General features: G+C 36.6%; 1 protein-coding gene and 1 pseudogene across 1 annotated transcript in view; one reads left to right on the top strand and one right to left on the bottom strand.

Moving 5' to 3' along the window:
• Positions 1-14390: 14390 nt before the first annotated feature.
• Positions 14391-15093, bottom strand: LOC119627857 (acyl-protein thioesterase 1 pseudogene; annotated as a pseudogene).
• A 5016-nt stretch (positions 15094-20109) lies between these two features.
• FAM13C (family with sequence similarity 13 member C) overlaps positions 20110-25837 on the top strand; it is a 141502-nt gene continuing 135774 nt past the window's right edge. The window contains exon 1 of the mRNA XM_007963394.3: positions 20110-20332. The gene's annotated coding sequence lies outside the window, so the exon portion shown is untranslated. The remainder of the gene's footprint in view (positions 20333-25837) is intronic.

Genomic DNA, 25837 nt, shown 5'->3' on the forward strand with positions numbered 1-25837 from the left:
TGAAGAATAAAACTGTACCTCTTTCTCTCACTGCATACAAAAATAAACCCAAAATGATTCAAGACTTAAATGTAAGACCCAAAGCTATAAAAATACTAGATGAAATCATAGAGAAAACTCTTCTGAACATTAGTCTAGAAAAAGAACCTATGACTAAGACCTTAAAAGCACAATCAAAAGACAAAAATAGACAAATAGGACTTGGTTAAGCTAAAAAGCTTATGCATAGCAAAAGAAATAACAGAGTGAAGAGACACCTGCAGAATGGGAGAAAATATTTGCAAACTATTCATCTAATATCTAGAATTTACAAGTAGCTCTAACAAAGCAACAACAACAAAAACCAAATAATCATTAAAAAGTGGGCAAAGTGACTTCAAAATACACTACAAGGCTACAGTAACTAAAACAGCATGATACTGGTACAAAACTACCAATGGAACAGGTTAGAGAACCCAGAAATAAAGCTGCCCACCTACAACTATCTGATTTTCAACACAGTCAGCATTAACAAGCACTGGGGAAAGGACTTATTATTCAATAAATGGTGCAGGGATAACTCGCTAGCCATATACAGAAGATTAAAACGGAGTCCCTACCTTTCACCATATACAAAAATCAACTCGAGATGTATCAAAGACTTAAATGTAAAATCTAAAACTATAAAAACTTTAGAAGAAAACCTAAGAAATACCATTCTGGACATTGACCCTAGCAAATACTTCATCACAAAAATGCCAAAAACAATTGTGACAATAAAAAATTGACAAATGGGACCTAATTGAACTACAGAGCTTCCACCCACCAAAAGAAACTATCAACAGAGTATACAGACAACCTACAGAATGGGAGAAAATGTTTGCAAGTTATGTCTCTGACAAAGGTTTAATATCCAGAATCTATAAGGAACTTAAGCAAATCAACAAGCAAAAACCAAACAACCTCATTTAAAAATTGACAAAAGACATAAACAAACATTTCTCAAAAGAAGACACAAAAATGGCCAACAAGCATATGAAAAAAACCTCAATATCACCAATCATTAGGAGAAATACAAATCAAAACCACAATGAGATACCATCTCACACCAATCAGAATGGCTATTATTAAGAAGTAAAAATTAATGAATGCTTACAAGATTGCAGAGAAGAGGGAATGCTTATACGTTGATGGTTGGAATGTAGAACTAGTTTACATTCCAATGTAAACTAGTTCAGCCACTGTGGAAAGCAGTCTGGAGATTTCTCAAATAACTTAAAATAGAACTACCATTTGACCCAGCAATCCCTGTTGTGTATATAACCAAAAGAATGTAAATCATCCTACCATAGAGACATATGCATGCCTATGTTCATTGCAGCATGACTCACAATAACAAAGACATGGAGTCAACCTAGATGCCCATATCAATAGTGAACTGGATAAATAAAATGTGGTACATATACACCACAGAATACTACACAGCCACAGAAAAAGAACAAAATCATATCCTTTGTAGTAACATGGATGGCACTGGAGTCCATCATACTAAGTGAGTTAATGCAGGAACAGAAAACCAAATGCTGCATGTTTTCACCTACAAGTGGGAGCTAAACATTGAGTACACATGGACTCAAAGAATGAAACAACAGACATCAGTACCTACTTGAGGGTGGAAAGTGGGAGGAGAATGAAGATTGAAAAACTACCCATTGGGATATTATGCTGATTATTTGGGTGAAAAAAATTCTCTGTGCATCAAACCCCCATGATGTACAACTTATTCATGTAACAAACATGCACATGTAACCCTTGAACCTAAAATAAAAGTTGCAAAGAAAAAACTAAATAAAAAATTAAAAGTGGGCAAAAGACATGAACAGACACTTTTCAAAAGAAAGCATACAAATGGCCAACAGATATATGAAATAATGCTCAACATCACTAATAACCAGAGAGATGCAAATTAAAACCACAATGAGATATCATCTTACATTAATCAGAATTACTATTATTTAAAAAGTAAAAAACTAACAGATGTTGGTAAGGATGTAGAGAAAAGGGAACTCTTATACACTGTTGGTGTAAATGTAAATTAGCACAGCCTCTATGGAATACAGTATGGAAATTTCTCAAAGAATTAAAAGTAGAATTATCATCTGATACAGCAATTCCACTACTTGGTGTCTACCCAAAGGAAAAGAAATCAATATATCAAAAAGATACCTGCACTCTTATATTTGTTACAGCACTATTCACAATAGCAAAGATATGGAATCATCCTAAGTGTCCTTGAACAGAAGACTGAATAAAGAAAATGTGACATATAAACACAGTGAAATACTATTCAGCCATAACAATGAATAAAGGTATATCTTTTGCAGCAACATGGATGGAACTGGAGGTCATTATAAATGAAACAAGCCAGACGGAGAAAGACAACTGTCACATGTTCTCACTCATAAGTAGGTGCTAAAAAATGTTTATGTAAGTATGTAGAAGCAGAATGATAGAAAATGGAGACTAGGAAGGGTGAGGGAGTGTGAGGGGGTGGAGAATAAGAAATTACTCAATGGGTACAATGTATGTGATTCTGATAATAGATTCCTTAAAAGCCAGGATGTGACCATTATGCAATCAATACATGTAACAAAATTGCACTTATACCCCATAAATTTATATAAATAAAAATTTATGGGACATTGAGTATAGTACTCAAAAGGATATTGCCTCAGTACTAAGGAACAATTAGTTGTGAAATAAACACTTCTCTGATCCCTGCCTAAAAAATGTTAAAAGCAAGACCCAAAATTTGCCAACAGTTTCTAAGTAAATTAACTGCATCTCAGAACAGAGCTCATTTATTTTTACTGGAATAAGAAAAATCAAGCACACAACAAGGTTAAATTTACAATGTCTGGCATATAATAAAAACAAGCATGAAAATAAAGAGAAAAAAGCAATAAAATATAATGCATAATGAAGGAAAAAATCAATGGAAACTGACACAGATGTTAGAATTCATAGACAAGGACAGTAAAATATTTACTATAAGTATATTTAATATGTTCAAAAAAGTAAGTAGAAGCATGGAAGATTTTTAAATATTTGAAATTCTAGGGATAAAACTCCAATAATGAAGACAAAAAATACCCTGATGGAGTTTAGGGCAGATTAAAAGGGTTATTTGAGTCTAGGAAAGACATATGTTTGAAAGAAGAACACGGTTACTCTCATCTCCCCTGCCTCTCCAGCAATGTGATGGGGTTTTGGACACATTGGGATTATGTAACAACTGAAGAACTCTGAACTTGGGGACCTTGAATGTTCTATAAAAGGTAGTAAACCTTCCTGATATTTACCCAAAAAGAAGAAATTGTCTGTACTATTTTGGACAGATAACAAATCTGTCCTTTGCTCTGAAGAGAGACACTGTCTCTATTTCCCAAGGCTATTGGCTATACAAACATCTTTGAAAATATAGATGCCTTTCTGAATAAAGATGCCTTTTCTGATAAGATATCCAGAAATGTGGAGCACCTAACATAGCCGAAAAGGAACAGCTCCAGCCTCCAGCTACCAGCGTGAGTGACACAGAAGACAGGCGATTTCTGCATTTTCAACTGAGGTACTGGGTTCATCTCACTGGGGCGTGTCAGACAGTTGGCGCTGGTCCCTGGGTGCAGCCCAACCAGCGAGAGCTGAAGCAGGGCGAGGCGTCGCCACACCTGGGAAGCACAAGGGGGAAGGGAATTCCTTTTCCTAGCCAAAGGAAATTGAGACACACAACACCTGGAAAATCGGGTAACTCCCACCCTAATTCTGTGCTTTACCAAGGGTCTTAGCAAACAGAACCTGAGGAGATTATATCCCACACCTGGCCCAGAGGGTCCCACGCCCACAGAGCCTCCCTCATTGCTAGCACAGCAGTCGGAGATCTAACTGCAAGGTGGCAGTGGGGCTGGGGGAGGGGCGCCTGTCATTCCTGAGGCTTAAGTAGGTAAACAAAGCTGCTGGGAAGCTCGAATTGGGTGGAGCCCACCACAACTCAAGGAGGCCGGCCTGCCTCTGTAGACTCCTCCTCTGGGGACAGGGCATAGCTAAACAAAAAGCAGCAGAAACCTCAACAGAGGTAAATGCCCCTGTCTGACCACTTTGAAGAGAGCAGTGGATCTCCCAGCACAGAGGTTGATATCTGAGGACGGACAGGCTGCCTGCTCAAGTGGGTCCCTGACCCTTGAGTAGCGTAACTGGGAGACATCCCCCACTAGGTGCAGACTGACACCTCACAGCTCACACGGCAGGGTACACCCCTGAGACGAAGCTTCCAGAGCAAGAATCAGACAGCAACACTCGCTGTTCAGCAATATTCTATCTTCTGCAGCCTCCGTTGCTGATATCCAGGCAAACAGGGTCTGGAGTGGACCTCAAGCAAACTCCAACAGACCTACAGCTGAGGGTCCTGACTGTTAGAAGGAAAACTAACAAGCAGAAAGGACACCCACACCAAAACCCCATCACTACGTCACCATCATCAAAGACCAAAGGCAGGTAAAACCACAAAGACGGGGAAAAAGCAATGCAGAAAAACTGGAAATTCAAAAAATAAGAGCGCATCTCCCCCTCCAAAGGAACACAGCTCATCGCCAGCAACGGAACACAGCTGGATGGAGAATGACTTTGACAAGTTGAGAGAAGAAGGCTTCAGTCAATCAAACTTCTCAGAGCTAAAGGAGGAACTATGTAACCAGTGCAAAGAAACTAAAAACCTTGAAAAAAGAATGATGAGTGGATAACTAGAATAATCAATGAAGAGACGACCTTAAAAGAACTGATAGAGATGAAAACCATAACACGAGAACTATGTGACAAATGCACAAGCTTCAGTGACTGATTCAATCAACTGGAAGAAAGAGTATCAGCAATTGAAGATCGAATGAATGAAATGAGGTGAGAAGAGAAGTGTAGAGAAAAAAATAGTAAAAAGAAATGAACAAAGCCTCCAAGAAATACAGGATTATGTGAAAAGACCAAATCTACATCTGATTGGTGTGCCTGAAAGTGATGGGGAAAATGGAACCAAGTTGGAAAACACTCTGCAGGATATCATCCAGGAGAACTTCCCCAACCTAGTAAGGCAGGCCAACATTCAAATTCAGGAAATACAGAGAATGCCACAAAGATACTCCTTGAGAAGAGCAACTCCAAGACATATAATTGTCAGATTCACCAAAGTTGAAATGAAGGAAAAAATGTTAAGGGCAGCCAGAGAGAAAGGTCGCATTACACACAAAGGGAAGGCCATCAGACTAACAGCAGATCTCTTGGAAGAAACTCTCCAAGCCAGAAGAGAGTGGGGGCCAATATTCAACATTCTTAAAAAAAGAATTTTCAACCCAGAATTTTATATCCAACCAAACTAAGTTTCATAAGTGAAGGATAAATAAAATCCTTTACAGACAAACAAATGCTTAGAGATTTTATCACCACTAGGCCTGCCCTACAAGAGATCCTGAAGGAAGCACTAAACATGGAAAGGAACAACAGGTACCAGCCAATGCAAAAACATGTCAAAATGTAAAGTCCATCAATGCTTGGAAGAAACTACATCAACTAGTGAGCAAAATAACCAGCTAATATCATAATGACAGGATCAAGTTCACACATAACAATATTAACCTTAAATGTAAATGGACTAATGGTCCAATTAAAAGACACAGACTGACAAATTGGATAAAGAGTCAAGACCCATCAGTTTGCTGTATTCAGGAGACCCGTCTCACACGCAGAGAGACTCACGTAGGCTCAAAATAAAGGGATGGAGGAAGATCTACCAAGCAAAGGGAAAACAAAAAAAGCAGGAGTTGCAATCCTAGTCTCTGATAAAACAGACTTTAAACCATCAAAGATCAAAAGAGACAAAGAAGGCCATTACATAATGGTAAAGGGATCAATTCATCAGGAAGAGCTAACTATCCTAAATATATATGCACTCAATACAGGAGCACCCAGATTCATAAAGCAAGTCCTTAGAGACTTACAAAGAGACTTAGATTCCCATACAATAATAATGGGAGAATTTAACATGCCACTGTCAACATTAGAGAGATCAACGAGACAGAAAGTTAACAAGGATATCCAGGAATTGAACTCAACTCTGCACCAAGCGGACCTAATAGACATCTACAGAACTCTCCACCTCAAATCAAGAGAATATACACTCTTCTCAGCACCACATCGCACTTATTCCAAAATTGACCACATAGTTGGAAGTAAAGCACTCCTCAGCAAATGTAAAAGAACAGAAATTATAACAAACTGTCTCTCAGACCACAGTGCAATCAAACTAGAACTCAGGACTAAGAAACTCAATCAAAACCACTCAACTACATGGAAACTGAACAACCTGCTCCTGAATGACTACTGGGTAAATAACGAAATGAAGGCAGAAATAAAGATGTTCTTTGAAACCAATGAGAACAAAGATACAACATACCAGAATCTCTGGGACACATTTAAAGCAGTGTGTAGAGGGAAATTTATAGCACTAAATGCCCACAAGAGAAAGCAGGAAAGATCTAAGATTGACACCCTAACATCACAATTAAAAGAACTAGAGAAGCAAGAGCAAGCACATTCAAAAGCTAGCAGAAGGCAAGAAATAACTAAGATCAGAGCAGAACTGAAGGAGATAGAGACACAAAAAACCCTCCAAAAAATCAATGAATCCAGAAGCTGGTTTTTTGAAAAGATCAACAAAATTGATAGACCACTAGGAAGACTAATAAAAAAGAAAAGAGAGAAGAATCAAATAGACACAATAAAAAATGATAAAGGGGGTATCACTACCAACCCCACAGAAATACAAATTACCATCAAAGAATACTATAAACACCTCTATGCAAATAAACTAGAAAACCCAGAAGAAATGGATAATTTTCTGGACATTTACACTCTCCCAAGACTAAACGAGGAAGAAGTTGAATCCCTGAATAGACCAATCGCAGGCTCTGAAATTGAGACAATAATTAATAGCCTACCAACCAAGAAAAATCCAGGACCAGACAGAGTCACATCCGAATTTTACCAGAGGTACAAGGAGGAGTTGATACCATACCTTCTGAAATGATTCCAATCAATAGAAAAAGAGGGAATCCTCCCTCACTCATTTTACGACCCCAACATCATCCTGATACCAAAGCCTGACAGAGATGCAACAAAAAAAGAGAATTTTAGATCAATATCCCTAATGCAATATCCCTAATCAATGCAAAAATCCTCAATAAAATACTGGCAAACCAAATCCAGCAGCACATCAAAAAGCTTATCCACCATGATCAAGTGGGCTTCATCCCTGGAATGCAAGACTGGTTCAACATATGCAAATCAATAAACGTAATCCAGCATATAAACAGAACCAAAGACAAAAACCATGTGATTATCTCAATAGATGCAGAAAAGGACTTTGACAAAATTCAACAGTCCTTCATGCTAAAAACTCTCAATAAATCCGGTATTGATGGAACATATCTCAAAATAATAAGAGCTATTTATGACAAACCCACAGCCAATATCATACTGAATGGGCAAAACCTGGAAGCATTCCCTTTGAAAACTGGCACAATACAGGGATGCCCTCTCTCACCACTCCTATTCAACATAGTGTTGGAAGCTCTGGCTAGGGCAATCAGGCAAGACAAAGAAATAAATGGTATTCAGTTAGGAAAAGAAGAAGTCAAATTGTCCCTGTTTGCGGATGACATGATTGTATATTTAGAAAACCACATCATCTCAGCCCAAAATCTCCTTAAGCTAATAAGCAGCTTCAGCAAAGTCTCAGGATACAAAATCAATGTGCAAAAATCACAAGCATTCTTATACATCAGTAACAGACAAACAGAGAGCCAAATCATGAATGAACTCCCATTCACAATAGCTTCAAAGAGAATAAAATACCTAGGAATCCAACTTACAAGGGATGTAAAGGACCTCTTCAAGGAGAACTACAAACCACGGCTCGGTGAAATAAAAGAGGACACAAACAAATGGAAAAACATACCATGCTCATGGATAGGAAGAATCAATATTGTGAAAATGGCCATACTGCCCAAGGTAATTTATAGATTCAATGCCATCCCCATTAAGCTACCAATGACTTCCTTCACAGAATTGGAAAAAACTGCTTTAAAGTTCATATGGAACCAAAAAAGACCCTGCATTGCCAAGACCATCCTAGGCCAAAAGACCAAAGCTGGAAGCATCACGCTACCTGACTTCAAACTATACTACAAGGCTACAGTAACCAAAACAGCATGATACTGGTACCAAAACAGAGCTATAGACCAATGGAACAGAACAGAGCCCTCAGAAATAATACCACACATCTACAGTCAACCGATCTTTGACAAACCTGACAAAAACAAGAAATGGGGAAAGGATTCCCTATTCAATAAATGGTGCTGGGAAAATTGGCTAGCCATAAGTAGAAAGCTGAAACTGAATCCTTTCCTTACTCCTTATATGAAAATTAATTCAAGATGGATTAGAAACTTAAATGTTAGACCTAAAACCATAAAAACCCTAGAAGAAAACTTAGATAATACCATTCAGGGCATAGGCATGGGCAAGGACTTCATGTCTAAAACACCAAAAGCAATGGCAACAAAAGCCAAAATTGACAAATGGGATATAATTAAACTAAAGAGCTTCTGCACAGCAAAAGAAACTACCATCAAAGTGAAAAGGCAACCTACAGAATGGGAGAAAATTTTTGCAGTCTACTCATCTGACAAAGGGCTAATATCCAGAACCTATAAAGAACTCATTCAAATTTACGAGAAAAAAAACAAACAACCCCATCAAAAACTGGGCAAAGGATATGAACAGACACTTTACAAAAGAAAACATTTATGCAGCCAACAGACACATGAAAAAATGCTCATCATCACTTGCCATCAGAGAAATGCAAATCAAAACCACAATGGGATACCATTTCACACCAGTTAGAATGGCAATCATCAAAAAATCAGGAAACAACCAGTGCTGGAGAGGATGTGGAGAAATAGGAACACTTTTACACTGTTGGTGGGACTGTAAACTAGTTCAACCATTGTGGAAGACAGTGTGGCGATTCCTCAAGGATCTAGAACTAGAAATACCATTTGACCCAGCCATCCCATTACTGGGGATATACCCAAAGGATAATAAGTCATGCTGCTATAAAGAGACATGCACATGTATGTATATTGCAGCACTATTCACAATAGCAAAGGCTTGGAATCAACCCAAATGTCCATCAGTGACAGACTGGATTAAGAAAATGTGGCACATATACACCATGGAATAGTATGCAGCCATAAAAAAGGATGAGTTCATGTCTTTCGCAGGGACATGGATGCAGCTGGAAACCATCATTCTCAGCAAACTATCGCAGGAACAGAAAACCAAATACCACATGCTCTCACTCATAGGTGGGAATTGAACAATGAGATCACTTGGACACAGGAAGGGGAACATCACACACCGGGTCCTATTGTGGGGAGGTGGGTGGGAGGGATAGCATTAGGAGATATACCTAATATAAATGATGAGTTAATGGGTGCAGCACACCAACATGGCACATGTATACATATGTAACAAACCTGCACATTGTGCACATGTACCCTAGAACTTAAAGTATAAAAATAAATAAATAAATAAAGATACCCAGAAATGTGAGAGTCATGGAGAACTGTTTTCCCACAGATAGCTATATGCAAAAAAAGAGAAAAAAGAAAAAACTTTAATCCATACCTCATACTATATGCAGATACTAACTCGAAATGGGTAATAGACCTAGACATTAAATCTAAAAATATAAAGAGTATAGAAGAAAGCATTTAAGTAAAAATTTCTTAACTATAAAACCAGAACCCCTATTAATTAAAGTTGATATGTTAGACTTCATCAAAATTTAAACCTTCTGCTCTTTGGTGCTCTTTGAAAAACGCTGATAAGATAATGAAGTGGCAAGCCACAAACTAGGGTAAAATATTTATGTAATGTATACTTGATAAAGGATTTCCTTCAGAACTTTTAAAAATAGGCAAAAGATTTGAACTTACACTTCACCTTTGAAGATATAAAGACAACATGGGCACAATAAGGCATGTCTGACATCATCAGTCATAGGGAAATACAAATTAAATTCCTAATAAGTTACTGCAATGTTGTTACTAGAATGGCTGAAATTAAAAAGACTGACAATAACAAAAGTGTTGTTGAGGAAATGAAGAAACTGGAACTTTCATACATTGCTGGTAGGAATGAAAAATGTTATAATCACTTTGGAAAACAGTTTGACAATTTCTTCAAAAGTTAAATATATATCTATCTTATAATGTATATGATGTAAGCATTTACCTAAGCATAATACTGAATTTTTTAAAACTATAGCTTTCCCCTACTCTAACATTAAATATCCCTTTCAGAAACATGGCCTCTGCCTTTACTGTCTTCTCCTTTTAGAATTCCCTTGGAGAATTATATCTGTAATACTTGGTTAGCCATATCACATACAGCTCAGTGTCTGAGAGGCATCCTATTTTAAGAGGCACTGCCCCCAAAGGAATTTCAACATTTATGCATCTCTCTCCCAAACAATTAAGTGGAAAAAAGCACAGACCTCACAGCCTAATTTCTTAAAATACCTTGTCTTTTCACTCCTATTCTTTATCATGTTGAGTGTTCTGGGAATGTCTCACTTTCCTAGACTCAAATAACCCCTTTAACCACATCAATCTATCAATGTCATCTTGGTCTTCTCATTATTTCACCCCTCCACAGTTCTATATAATGTATCCCATCACATCAATTACTTCTTCCTCCATTAAAACTGTCTTTATTACTTAAAATAATGCTCATTTGGCTTTTGAGTCTTTTACTTCTCAGAAGAGTAAGCAAGAAAAAGGTGGTAATTTGCCAGGAGTCAGGGAAGGGGAAACACTGTGAGCTCATTGAACATTAATTTTTATATAATCTCAAGCAAAAGTTGAGGAAAGTATAGAAGAAGATGCCTACAGCGAGTGATTGCATCTTGTTCAAAATAGACTTTAAGACGAAAATTGTTACTAGAGACAAGAACATTTTAAAATGGTAAATGGGCCAATCCGTCAAGATGACCTAACAATTATAAATATAAAAGTACCTAACAACAGAGCTCCCAAATATGTAAAGCAAAGACTGACAGAGTTGAAAAGAGCAACAGATAGTTAAACAATAATAGTTGGAGATGTCGATACCCTGCTTTCAACAACAAATGGAACAACCAGGCAGAAGACCAATAAGGAAACAGAAGACTTGAAAACACCATAAACCAACTACACCTAACAATAGCAGAATATACATCATTCTCAATGCTTATATAACATTCTTCATGATAGATGATATGTTAGGCTATAAAACAAATCTAAATAAATTTTTAAAGATTGAAATCTTACAAATTATGTGTTATATTCATAATGGAAAAAAATTAGAAATGTGTAACAGAGAGAATTTAGAAAATTCAAAAATATGTGAAAATTAAATAACACACTCCTAAATAACTAATGGGTCAAAAAAAATCACAAGAGAAGTGAGAAAATTCACCTAGATGAATGGAAATGAAAACACAGCACATAAAAACTTGTAGATACAACTAAAGCAGTTCTTAGAGGGAAATTTATAGCTGTAAACACCTATATTATGAAAGAAGAAAGATTTCAAATCGATAACCTAAACTTGTATCTTTAAAAAAAAACCTAGAAAAAGAAGAACAAGCAGGTAGAAAATAAAGATGCACATAAATAAGTAAAATAAAGAGGAGAAAAACAATAGAAAGAATACATGAAATCAGAATTTGGTTCTTTGAAAAGATCAACAAAATTGACAAGCATTTAGCTTGATTGAACAAGAAAAAAGGAGAATATGCAAATCATTGTAATAAGAAATGAGAGATAAAACATTACTTCTGACCTTAGAGGAATAAATCTAGTGACTGGAGAAATAAAGTTTCCATAAATTTACTTCTGCCTTGGGCCAGAAGTGCTTAGGTAAAGACCTGATCCGAACTTTTGAGGCAGATGTAAGGATTGGGGAACTGCAGATCAGTGAGTTTGTAAACAGTGACCCACAGTCCAAACTGAGTTGGCAGATGTTTTTCAGCTGACTCACCTGGTGATTTTTCAATTTTTAAAATAAGTTAGTGATATTAACAATCAGGAGATATCACATTGTAAAAGATTTCTGGCTTCTTTACAAAGAAACTCTAAAGAATTGGCTGCCTACATTTCTACATAACAATATCAGGCATAGCTGAGAAGCACCATGCCCTTTAGAGGAGACATGTATTTCCAGTTGTTCACAGCCCCATCAACCCTTGTTGTCTTATATCTGGTCATTTCTCTCATTTACTCAACCTTCTGGCTCTTCTATGAATTATATTTCAATTCCTATTTGCAGACCCAGATCTATGACCCATTCATCCCAATATTCACTGTATGAGAAAGCTCATTTTTCTTAATATCAACTTCAAATGTTAGTTTTACAGAATATCAAACCAAACCTTTTAATTTGTCTTGCAGATGCATAAGTAATGTAGGATGCAAGAACATAAAATGCTTTACCTAAGGTCACACAATCAACTAGTGGCAGAGATGTGATTAGATTCCAGTCATGTCTTCCAGTGTTTTTCCTCTGTATTCTGGTAAATTTACATGTATTCCAAATGCTTTTGACAACTGTTTAAGTATTATCTATACTAATTCTTTGAGCTATGAGTTCCATGTGTGTTAACCTCCATGTAACAATGCCTTTTTTTTTTTGTTTGTTTGTTTGTTTTTTACAGTCAGAATTAAATTTTATTTCACATTGACAGAAACCATGAAAAACATTTACATTTTCCCATGTTACAGCACAACATTTCGATGGAATATTTCTTGTCGTAAATAATATTTTGCTGATTTGTAGAACTGAAATAACTGTTTATGTTCTTCAAGGTAAAGAAAAATGACATAGTAAATGATTGTTTAAAATTTTAAAATACAGACATAAACATATGGCTTCATTATTAACATCTTATATAGTCCATTACTAAATTATTTCCATTATCAATTAGCACCCATTTATAAAGATGCATCCTTAATATTGTTTTGGTCTGCTGGAATATAGCAGAAAAATTAACACAGTTCAGAAATATCAAGCACACATTTTTGCTACGTATTAATCTGTATGGTAACTACACTTTATGTATAGGGTTCTGACTAGCCTTTATGACCCATAAGTTTGTTTTCAAATAATTTTTACAGTAATCTGGAAATTTTGACAATTTAAAATGATTGCTATTTTTATGTTTGCACGAAAAACTAATACAAAAAATAATTTGACTAAAGTGAAAATTTCAAGTAAGTCTACTGGCAGGTGAAAATAACAAAAAATTACAATAGATTCCTCATCTTCTACAGTAGTTGGTTTCAAACATGGGTACAAAGTAAGCTCTATGCTATGAGGAGATGAAATCATCTTAGAAGTTAGTTTTTAAGATCAGTCTTAAAGATATTTCAGAACGTACTAGAATATGATCTAATTATTCTTTCAGTTGTTTACAGAAAAATAAAACCACAGAATTATCCCTGTTAACTGGGTTGAAGATCCTAATAGCTAGGTGTAAATTTGGATAAGGTATAGTAATCTGAAATAAGTAGTGCATGAAGTTTTAATGTCTGGTTTCTCTATAAAGCATAAATAGATTTTAAATACCTTATATCTGTGACCCAGAATGTCAAATTATAGCATGTATTGACAATGGCTGTCTATGGCAGAGAGGCAATACTTGGTCTGCTATGAAGGACAATAAAGAAAAAACAAACTTTTTTCTTCTTGACAGAAAAGAGTATTAAATAGAAATAATATCAGGGAAAATAAAAGCCTGGTCCCAAAATAAAAGGGCCGTTAATTGAAGAGAACAATTTTACTCTTTCTTGACAACAAACAGCATTATCCCTATTATTAGGAATAAAGTAATACCACTTCATTCTTATGTATTACAATCATTATGTATATATGAACACATATATAAAAATACAGACACTGCATGGTGACTAAGCAATTTTGGAATAAATCCATAGACTAAGTCACAGCATGCATAAATTGTTTATATCTTAACTGCTCATTTATACCTGAATAAATTTTCATTCAGTATACTGATAATTTTCAAATGATGTAATAAAAAATCTGGTGGCAGTACTGTATTATTTTGCTGAATTACATTTGAGAAAAAAGAAGCTACCTGCTTCATTATTTTAATATAGTAGATCCTGAATCTTCTTATAAGAATACATATATAGAAACTTAAAAGATCATAAATTCCTCATGAGGAGACATTGTTTGATCTGTGTCATTGGCATGTATTTGCAAAACATTTTAACACTGCAAAACATTAGAAATTTGAAGACTGGGCATGGGAAAAGATTTATACTCTACTACAATGATGCTGGTGTACTTCTACACAAGGCCTCTTAGTGACATCAATCAATTGGAGGTAGGAGTTTATCAATGAATTGCTTGACATCCATCATTTCCTGTTGACATGAACTGTGCATCATACCTTCATAGGTTTTAAAGGTCACATTGGCTGGATTCACCAACATCAGGGGAACTAAAGGGTCAAATCCCCGTAGTACTGGAGAATAGAATTATCTCTATTAGCACCACCGATAGGACTGTGCTAAGGAAGTGGAAAGGAAGCCCGAAGTGGAAGCCAGCAATTGAGTGCAGTGACACCTGCCAGTTTCTGCTGCATGGTAAGGGCAGTATATAAAGACAAAGTTCCTCCCTGAGAAAACCCTCCCAAAATAATTCTGTCAGAAGGAATGCCATTCTTCACTTCTTGATCAATCAAAGCTTTTATATTTTCTGCTGCTTGTTTAATCCCAGATTTATCCTCCTGTGAATCTGGTGAAAGCCCAATAATATCAAACCATGAAGACATAGCCATGTTCATATTTAATGTAACAGGCCTAACAGGCCCAGTATCTCCCAATCCATGCAGGAAAATCAACGCAGCGGTGACCTTCCGGGCGGCGGGCGCGATGGCGGGCAGCGGGGTTGACTGTGTTACTGCTACACATACACCGGCTCAGCTCACAGGGCAAGCGAAAGGAAGAGCGGGCGTGCGAGCGGGGAGTCCCGGCCGGCCCCACCAGGCGCGCGCTCCAACAATGCTTTCTTATCAATTGTCTTAAATTTGACTCTTTCTCATGCATGGTATAAAACTATTTGGATTTAAAAATAAATCCATATTCATCCCTTCTCTACGGCTTCTGATTTTATAGGATTTAATCACTTTTCCCTCTGCCTTTGTCTTTTGGGAAAAAGAATCCTAACTTTTCTATAGGGCTTGCCTTGTAAGTGTTGAGAGGCCAGTTAACTATAGGGTTTTCTGTTTTATTTTTTAGGGAGACTCAAGGGACCTAAGTTCATAAGATTGTTCTCCATATCCTTGGTGCCTCACCTGTAAAGACCACTCCACTTAAAAGGAAGCCCCTTAAGAAGGGCAAGAGGCGCAGCCCAAGAGCTATTGACTATGCCATATCACCCTCCACTGGGCTCCACCCTCACGCCCTGACATTTCTATTCCATGGTTTCTCCAAAGTTTTCATATTTAGGTCTTTAAATATAATTTTCCTTAATATTCTTTTTTCATATACTATATTTTCTACTTTTACCTTTGTATGTCCTAATTCCTGCTGTTAATCCTTAATCTCTCACATTTATATGGATTTTGGGTTTTTCATCCTTTATCTCTTTTGCTTTCAGGATTTTATTTTTTAATCTCATTGGCCACTGGCCTTTTATACTTTATTCTAAACATCATGTATTTTCTTTTATTATTTTCAACTGTTAATCTCTTGTCTTCACCGGGATTTTTATTCTCCCATTTCAGTTTGTACTTTACTCTTTCTTTCCCCCTTATTCTGTGTTTTAATGTTACTTTATTTCTAATCTCCTATTCTTTCTTAATTATGAAAAGTCAATCACGTATTTTTCCTTAATTAATTTTATGTCATGACTGACAAGAAGTGTGATTATAAATGCGGTAGCCACAAGGGGGACCTGTGCTAGAAATAATGAGAGGAAGCTTTCCTCTCCTGTTGGTCAATTCTGTCTTTGCAGAGCTCCTCTTAGAAATATCATTGCCCGTCTTTCTACTGTACTGTCAATTTCTTTCTTATGATTTCATAAGAGTATTTCACATGTATTGATTATGCATTTGTTACAGTGGAGTTATTCAGGTCTCTGGGGAGACCTGAATTTGGGGCATAGAAGTAGTCTCATAGGCCCCATCCAGAATGAAAGTGAAGAAGAAAATTGATTAGCTATAAAACATTCTTTAAATAAAAAATTTCTCACAAAAGGCACCTATGAACTGAGATGATGGTGGTGTATATAGTGGCTTAGGAAAATATTCCAGATTACTTCACTCCCTGGTGACTACATTGTAGAAACTTCCAAGTTATGTCATCCACACAGCTGATACACAATGTAAATAAAATCTCCTGGACTTACACAACTCTGGAGACCTGCGTGTCTAATTTTGGTGTCAGCACCATTTTTGTATCAAGTTAGCCTCTCTACTAATCACCATCCTCGTTATGATTTTTTACCCCATGGAAAAATAAACACATTTTAACATGTAGCCATGCTGGCCCGCAGTCCGTTACCCATACCCAGACTGCGAGCTTAGGGAGCTGAGAGAAGTGGGGTGAACCAAATCTTTGAAATTCTCTTGTGACCTATTGCTAGCAAAAGCCTGTTTAAAACTTAGCTCCTGATGTCTCAATGGAAAGCTTATCCCTTCCTTTTCTGTCAATGATTTGAGCTTAAAATAGGTCCATCTTCATTGTGTCATGCAAATATGGTACTCATCCAAGTGCTTGCTTCAAAATAAACCTTGGCCAGTTTAGAGGGGAAAATGAGAACATGAAAAGACTATGCAAACCTTTTGCTAAGTCAAATTTAAATATTATTATAAATTCCTTATCACCTTATAAAAACCCTCAGGTTTAATAAATTGATGTAGGAAAAACTGAGTTTGGATAAAATATTTGGCCATAAGGGCAGCCTATGAGAAGCTGGTACCAGATGTGTGAAGCTAAGATCTTGATGGCTACTTGGCAGGAGGGGTTCAGACTTTTTAGTTTTATAAATCAAACTCAACACTCCAAACACTGAGTATCTAAAGATGCTAATCAGCTCTTTCATTGCACAGCTGACCAAACAAGCAAACAAACAGAAAATCTTACAATCCAGATAAAACATCTTAGGAAGATTTCTTTCCAATGAATTCACCTTTATCAAAGTAATGGCAGAATACCATTTGGTCAGACCCAGAATATGGTTATTTCAGTGTTTTTCAAACTGTGTCCAGAAACGTAATCTACAAAGTCCATATATTTTCTGTGAGAATTTTGAGTATTTTCTACTGATTTCAGTTAAAAATTTTTAAAAATAAAATTAAACAAACCTTCAATAGAAGCACTGTCTGGATTATCTGAATGACATCCTGAAAACCAAGCATTTCCAAGACAGCTCAGCACCTATACTGGCAATTGTGTTAATGTCCTTGGGGTGGGATATTAAATTGGAAATTTATACTGAAATGCTAAGAAATAATAGAGTCAGATAAAAACAGGATGGGGCACCAACCACCAGGATGCAGATTTTCAAATAAAATATTTGAGAATTGGTTATGACTTTTGGATTATTCAACCAGATTGGGAATAATAAAGAATAGAAAGACTGAAGATTCAGTGGGAATATTTTGAGAATTTATTTGGAGTAAGCTGTGCTATGTAATATGCACATGCACACATGTGCACGTGAGCATGCACACACACAAACACAAACACACAAGATAGAAGTGCTTCTTCCATCACTATGAACATTTCGAGGGATTAAGTCCAGGAAGGCTGTAATAGCCTATACGGCTTAGTATTAAACCATGGATGCAGAGTGAGCTCGTATATAACTCACACCCAAGAGAACCCTGTACATTTTTTTCTTTGTAAAGAACATACGTATTACTCAAGCTGTAAAGTAAAAATATTTCATTGATTGAAAGGACATCCTTTATTCTTTAAAAAGAAATATCCGTTACCTTATTATTACACATTTATTTTACCTTATTCATGTAAAATATGTGCTGCTTTCTTGATTGCAACTCTGGGTTTTGGGGGCTGGGAGCCAAATTAAAGAGCAAATAAATGCTGTTTTACTCATCATCACCTGGAGGAGAATGCTTTCAGGACAAATTGAAGCAAGCTCAGTGCTTTTGTCCACTTTTCCTCAGCCTTCAATTCTAGGCACAGATAGCAGTTGTGGGCCCAGTTGATGAGCTTAAAATAAACTCTTTGTTTCTGATGCATGTACAGACTTAAAATGATTGCAAGTGTGAGAGTTGATCGTTGTATTCTTTTGATTAATCACAGCAATTTTCATCTCAGGAGTGTGTTCTGTCCATTTTCCTTTTAATTCAAAGCTCCCTGATTTGAAGCTATTTTGGATGAGATAGAGATGCACCTCCTTTCCATAGCATGTAGAGGAATAAACCTTTTTTATATGAAGATGTCATGATTTTATTATCATGAATCAACAGTGCCCTTGATAAATAACCAAATCAGGCCTGTAATTACTGCCAGAAAAGAAAAGATTCAGATCAAATATTTTAATATTAAGACTGGGCACAGTGGCTCACGTTATAATGCTAGTGCTTTGGGAGGCTGAGGTGGGAGGATTGCTTGAGGCCAGGAGTTTGAGACCAGCCTGGGCAACATAGTGGGACCCAGTCTCTACAAAAAAATTGAAAATTAGCTGGGTGTGGTGATCCATGCTTGTAGTCCTCGCTACTTGGGAGGCTGAGGCAGGAGGGTCTCTTAGACTCAAGAGTTTGAGGTTACAGTGAGCTATGATTGTGCCACTGCCCTCCAGCCTTGGAGACAGAGCAAGACCCTGCCACACACACACAAACCACATTTTGATATCAAAGATACTATTCAGGAAGAATGAGATTTGCCCTAGCATTTAATTATGTTGTAACCAATACTTCTACATGGCAAGTTTTAATTTACCAATCATATTTTGGAATGGATATTTTGGTCATATCATATTTTGGAATGGATCGATTTTGGAGGGTAGATCAGAGTGCACAGTTTAAATATTCTCTGGCTTTCCTGACGGTTATATTTTTAATGGCACTTGTGGGCATCTGATGCTTTACAGGTTTTCCAGTATAAAACTATTTTTGCTATAATTGGTGGTATGGAGCAGAGGCTCACCTACTTTTTCATGTGTGTACTGAATAAGAATCCAAACAACCTCTTGAGGAGCCCCCTGCTGGTGCAAAGGTCTTCTTTCATCTCAGAGGCAAGAGTGATGCATTCTTGTCAGTCTCCATGTCTTTCATAAGAGAATATTAGTCCCACTACATCTCTGTTGGTTGTTAAAAATCTACATTTCCACATCTAACAAGAAATTTTGAGTAACTATAGTCCAGGGCTTGACAGCAAGTACTTAGGCCATTTATTGCTTTGTTATTCAAGCCCTGCTCCCCTTTTCTGGTAGCAGCAATTGTCTTCCTTAGAAAATCACTGACCCATCCTGTTATGGACTGAATGTTTGTGTCCCCAGCCACCAAGTTCGTATGTTGAAGCCTTAATCTCCAGTGTAGCTGTATTCAGAGATGAGGGCTCTAAGGAAGTAATTAAGGTTAGATGAGGTCATAAAGGTCACTCCTGATCTAATAGGATTAGTGTCCTTCTAAGAAGAGGTACAAGAGAGCTTGCTCACTCTCTCTGTCTCTCTCTCCACACAGGCAACAAGGAAAGGCTATGTGAGGACACAGCAAGGAAGTGACCATCTGCAGGCCAGGAGGGGGACCCTCCCAAGACACTGAACTGGGGACTGCTAGCCTTCGAAATGTGAGAAATTTCTGTTCAAACCACCCAGTCTGTGGTATTTTGTGTCAGCCTGAGCTGACTAATACACATTCCTTCCTCCAGCCAAGATTTTCTTGTGTTCATTTCATTGTATAATGCCCTCTTACCCTGACCACAGTGTGGCCCTGACTCAAACTGAGTCAATCAGAGTCCCTCTTGGAGATGTTTCAAATTGAGACAAAAAGGAAGAGGGCACAGGGGAAGTTGAAGATGTCATTTTAAGAGTTGCCAGTGGTGAGGACTCAAGCAGGGTCCAAGAAGCCAGTCTGAGAGAATGAAGCTAAAATTCCAAGAGAAGCAGAAATAACACGGAGAGAGAAGGAGAGATTCCTCAGAGACATTTGGTAAGAAGCAAATTGCCTAATGGATATGCAGCCCATTCACTCTCCTATATATCTGCTTTCCCAAAATTGTGCTTCAGAATAGTATCAATGTTCTACATTGGTGCTTAGTATTAGCAGCAACCCCATAACGCTGTTATAATTTTTTAAGACTCCTGGAGATGTTGTACATGATATAGTGTCTTTTTTTTTTAAAGGTGAATAAGGTAAGTATATTTCTAGTTGGAGGCTGTAAGACTGTTTTTGAGGAATAACTTCAGTGAAAGGAGCATAGGATTGGATTTAGACGCTAGATTTCAAGTCAGGCCCTACCACTTAGAAGTGGTGTGAGTGCTCGGCAAAAGTAAGGGCATTTGTGAAGTAAAAGTAAATAATGTGTGTCCTACCTATCTCATATTGTTGTTGTCAGCCAGTGTATGTACAAAGTGCTTGGTAAAGTAGGAACCATAAATAATTGTGATTCATCAGTTCCAATCGTACTTTTACCATGAATTTCAAGATAACTTTTTCACTGTCTTTTTTTTTTTTTCTTGCTGCACAAGAGCTCCAAATACTGCTGTTTGGAGAAATCTGCACCTTAATAAGAGCAGTTGCTTGTGAGAAAAAAAAAAAGACAAGACTATATGTGAGATGGGTAAGCATTTTTGTTGGCCTGGGGTGATGGCAGTCTTTTATCTGCCATCTAGCTCTAAGCTCTGGGCTCTGAATCCTTTGTGCAGGTAAATACCAAGGTTGGGTTTTGAATGTTTATAGCAGAATAACTTAATCTGACTCACTCTAGGGTTGATTAATTATCAGCATGTTGTTCATTCCTATTTTAAGTCTGTTTTGATTCAAACCTTGGATTTCTCTCTTCAGGACTGTATGTGTACATGTGGGGTTAAGGTGACAGAGAGAAGGCGAAAGAAAGATTTTTATTTTTCCTTTTAATAAATACTCATTGAAAAACTTATAGAATATAAAGGAAATAGTGATATAAATTAAAATTTATTCCATAACTCTCCTATACATAAATCCTATTAGCTATGAGTTTCTTTTCTATATACAATTATGTAGTTGAGATTATGCATATATACAATTCTGCATCCTAGCTTTACAAAATAACATGAGAGCTAGATAATTTCCCAAAGTCATTAGAATTCATTGAAAATATAATTAATGGCTATAAAATAATTCATAATAGATGGAGTATATATAATATCAATTTCTATTTCATTATTACCTTATTTGTAGGTGAATTACAAATTTTTGCTATTATATTAGTTTGGAGCAACAGTAATTTTGGTTTTTGCTATTACTCTTAATGGTGTGATTAATAAAAAAATCAGTACTCTTTAAAAAGAACTTCCCATTTATTTGTAGCACTTCTTTTACTAGGTGTGGGGACTCCTCCACTTACAAATAGATTCGTCCTGAAGATAGTGTGTAAGTCCATTTGTTCTTAAGTCCAAAGGGACCAGCAAAGGTATTACCATCTGTTCGTGGCAGGCAAAGATAAGAGTTCTTTTTCTTTATCTGGATTTTTAAATTGAAAGTTCATAAGCAGGTGAGCTTTTGTGCTAAATTCTTAGACACTGAGTTTGCTTCTAAACTATTCCATAGAGCTAACCATTTATCTAATTTTATATCTTATTTTTATTCAAATAAGATACTATACTGAGTATATAGACATATTTGTTGCAAAAATATAGAAAATATATAAAATTGTAAGAAGAAAGTTAAAACTAACATTATCTATTGCTGTACTATATTTAATCTTCTGGTGTGTGTGTGTGTGTGTGTGTGTGTGTGTGTGTATGTGTATATATATATATATATATATATATATATTTTTTTTTTTTTTTTTGAGACGGAGTCTTGCTCTGTGCCCCAGGCTGGAGTGCAGTGGCGCGATCTCGGCTCACTGCAAGCTCCGCCTCCCGGGTTCACGCCATTCTCCTGCCTCAGCCTCCCGAGTAGCTGGGACTACAGGCACCCGCCACCTCGCCCGGCTAATTTTCTTGTATTTTTAGTAGAGAAGGGGTTTCACCGTGTTAGCCAGGATGGTCTCGATCTCCTGACCTCGTGATCCGCCCGCCTCGGCCTCCCAAAGTGCTGGGATTACAGGCTTGAGCCACCGCGCCCGGCCTCTTCTGGTATATTTTAATCTCGGTGTGTATTTGTATTTTCCCCCATGTAATTAAATTTAGATTATTTATGCATTTTGTTTGTTTATGGAAGTCATCCTATAAAAATCAAGCCTGGTGGTATGCATTTCACATCTGAGTAAATGAGTTACTATGGTCCAGCTCTTACACTATGTCCTCTCACCTTACCCAGTCCTATGATCTTATGGCAATAATAATCAAGGAGCTGGTGCATGGAGTATGTGTTGTGGTCTGTGGAGAGAGCAGATGTGAGGTCAGACTCCATACTACATCTACTAACTCTGTGACCTTGTGCAAAGTTTAACCTCTGTGAGCCTTAGTTTCTAGACCTAGAAAGCGAAGTCGATAATAATACCTACTTTTCAAGGTTGGTGTGAGTATCAAATGGAATAATGTACATGAAAAGCAAAATGTGACCTATTACCTTTGTTGACTAAGAAGCAAAAGATTTTGTTAAGTGGAAAAAATGGTGGGTAGAGCATGGAAAACAAATGACAGTGCACTCTTAAACCACAGAAGCATCAAATCCAATATCTGTTTGATTTCAGGAAATATATTTACATGTTGTAGCATTTTGCTCATCTTTTACACCTTGCCAAATCTATACTGGCTTAGAATCTTGTGAAAAATTTATCTTTGTAAGTAATAGCACTAGATTGACATAGTTATACTTTCACTCATTCATTCATTTACTCATTAAATAAAACATTAGTGAGTGTCCTATTGTGTGTTAGGTACTGTGCAAAGCCCTAGGAATAAAATATAAGTAAGACATAGAAATTGATCTCAAGGAGCACACAGTCTGGTATGGGAAACAGATGTGTAAGCACAATCTCATGACCACAGTACAAACAACTTACAGAGGGAGCAAAATAAGGAAGAAGTTAATTCTGACTGGTGGTCGTGGTGGATGTGGGAGTCATGGGAGATCACACACACACACATGCACCCACACACAGTGGCACTTGAATAACTTGTGCATGCAATGAATGAGGAGCGTTTCTTCTCAACTAGGGGGAAAACATATGCAAAGACCAGAGAAAGCATGCTTGGAGAAGAAAGAAGGAATAATGGGTAAATCCAGGCTAGGGCAAATAAAAAAAGATTTTGTAAGAAATGAGGAAATTTAGTCTGGGATTTGTCGTGGATGTGTATATATCAGTCCAGCAACTTGGAAAATTCTCCTTCTCCCATTCTTAGTTCACATCATTTAAATAGAGCTGACTTTTTCTCCTGCCTTGAGTGCCAATAGATGTGACTTTCATTAATTAAAAACTGAAAAAGTAAATTATTTAATAAAGATATATTGTTGGATTGACAAAGTCTTGCAAAATGAAAAGGTCATGGAGAAAATTAATTAAAGGAACTCCTGGCTTTGACAAAGTTTGAGAAGCACTAACCTATATGATGATGAACATGCCTCCAACTCTAATATTAAATTCAGTATCATATAAATTAGGAAATATATGTAATCCTGGCAGCCAAAGTGAGATACTTAATTTGTGGAAGAGGAAGCATAAAGTCACGCTGACTAGAAAATTAAAACGTTTGCTCTTCTATGAAGGAGTCATAAAAAAATAGGCCAACTCATATCAACTGTGTGGTCCTCAAAGGTCACATGTTTGTTTTTTGTGTTAATTATTTGAATAAATTAGGTTAGAATAATATTTTTCCCATGATTTATCTGGGGTCAAAGTATATTTCTCTACCTTTTGCTCAGTTTTTGGTAGAACTGGTTAATAATTAGATATAATTTTATCTAATAATCTAATAAAAGATATAATTTTATCTAATAATTTTATCAATAATTTGGTAGAGCTGGTTAACAGTATAACATGAAATGAAAGAATATATTTCTAGCAAATAACCTGAATTCCCTTAGAGCAGAGTTGGGATTTCCTATAAACCTTGGTTCTAATAATTTCAAAATAGGGAAACTGCCAAATTGTGTCAGCTTTTTAGTGTTTTAATGTCATCTCAGGAAAAAAAAAAAAAAAAAAAACGCATCAAGTAATAATTTACTGCTACTCCCTTAGCCTTGTCATCCAACTTAAAATGTAAAGCCAGCTTCCCATCTCACAACAAGGACAGAACAATGGTGAGAACAATGGCCAAAACAGTACCAACAGCTCCAGTTGTTAATGGAAGAAAGGATTTTGAGGCACAGAGTTCAGGCTACATGGGAATTCCCCAGTGAGCTACAATTAAGAGGAAAGAAAATCTGGTCCAGAATGCTTACTTTTCCATTAGTAATAAAAGTACTTATGTCATCATTGTTACTGCTCTTGCCATAGTGATTAATTTTAAGGGTTCTCAACCATCTGTTGGGAGTGAGAAAATAAATGGAGTGGTTCTTTTTAGGTAGGATTGAATATAGGACTTAGTTCAGAGAAACCATTCCTAATGCCATCAATTTGAAGTTAAGATAAAAGATTTTTCTAGGCATCTCACCAGCAGTGACATGGTAATGGAAGCGTGGTTCTTTTTTTTTTTTTTTTTTAATCCGAGAAAGGTATGAGACTAGAAATAAATGTATAGGTACAAAAAATATTTTGTTAGAGGTTCGGGTGGGAGAAAGAGGTTCTCTGGGTGTCTGAGTCACACTATTTTGCTGATTTCTTTTAAACAGGAAAAAAAGGAGACATTTTAGCTTGACACAACTCAGTGAAATCAGCTTGATCCAGCTGTCTAAAGCAGCAGAAATGATTGCAGCTGGCTAATCTCTAATTATAGAATCTCTATTGCTGGTGATGTAAGTGGCTGAATCTGTGGTTTGACTTCTATGATCTCTGGCTTTATGAAAAACTGGGATTTTTCGATAATGTTTTTTTCCCTCTGCATAATAAACTAAACAAATTTAAATTAACTCTTGGGGCAAATATAATTAAGAAACTGCAGATGATATTTTTGTTACTTTTGCTGACCAGAGTATGCCCTAACTGTGACTTTGGATGAAGCTATTAAATGCTGTTTCCATGGGATTCAGTCCAGAGCATTCAGCTCTGACGTCCTAAGGTATTTGGAGAGGCCAAGGTCAACATCAGCAATTTTGAGTTTTAAAGAAAGTTTATTTCTTTAGTGGTTTGTATTTAGAGAAGATTTCAGACAGAATTATTGCATTTCGACTTTACTCTTAACTCTTCATCGATCATCTGCCTTTCTCATTCCCACTCTGTCCACTAACTGATTGTTTTGCAAAGACTAGTTTAATGAGAAACAAGCATCCAGGTTCAATCTAGGTAAGTTATGAATATTAATATACTAGTCTGTGAGGTTTGCTATAACAAAATATCATACACTGGGTGGCTTAAACACAGACATTTATTTCTCACAGTTCTGGAGGCTGGGAAGTCCAAGATGA

The sequence above is a fragment of the Chlorocebus sabaeus genome, chromosome 9 (assembly GCF_047675955.1).
Source record: "Chlorocebus sabaeus isolate Y175 chromosome 9, mChlSab1.0.hap1, whole genome shotgun sequence".
Lineage (NCBI taxonomy): Eukaryota > Metazoa > Chordata > Mammalia > Primates > Cercopithecidae > Chlorocebus > Chlorocebus sabaeus.